This window comes from Penaeus monodon, chromosome 27 (genome assembly GCF_015228065.2).
Source record: "Penaeus monodon isolate SGIC_2016 chromosome 27, NSTDA_Pmon_1, whole genome shotgun sequence".
Classification (NCBI taxonomy): domain Eukaryota; kingdom Metazoa; phylum Arthropoda; class Malacostraca; order Decapoda; family Penaeidae; genus Penaeus; species Penaeus monodon.
Genome location: NC_051412.1, coordinates 34,492,029 through 34,492,315, shown reverse-complemented (window position 1 = coordinate 34,492,315; position 287 = coordinate 34,492,029).

Here is a 287-nt window from a genome sequence, read left to right as displayed (position 1 = left end):
GTGTGTGCGTGTGGAAGTCGGAGTGAGATGGCGTGATTGCGTTTGATTCATTCATGTCTCGTTTTGTTTTGCTCGTTCCGGACGGCGTCGGGAAATGATCGCCTTTCAGCAGGACAATAACATGCTTGCGTCTGGTTATTGTTCTCTTTTTTTTTTTGTCTTTTATTTCTGGGAGGAGCTATTAAGCAAACGGCCTTGGTAGGGATAAGAAGTCCTCTCTTTCGCTCCACCTTCTCTTGGTCTGTCTCACTCTCAGGCCTACAATATTTAAAAACGGTAAGGGAAAT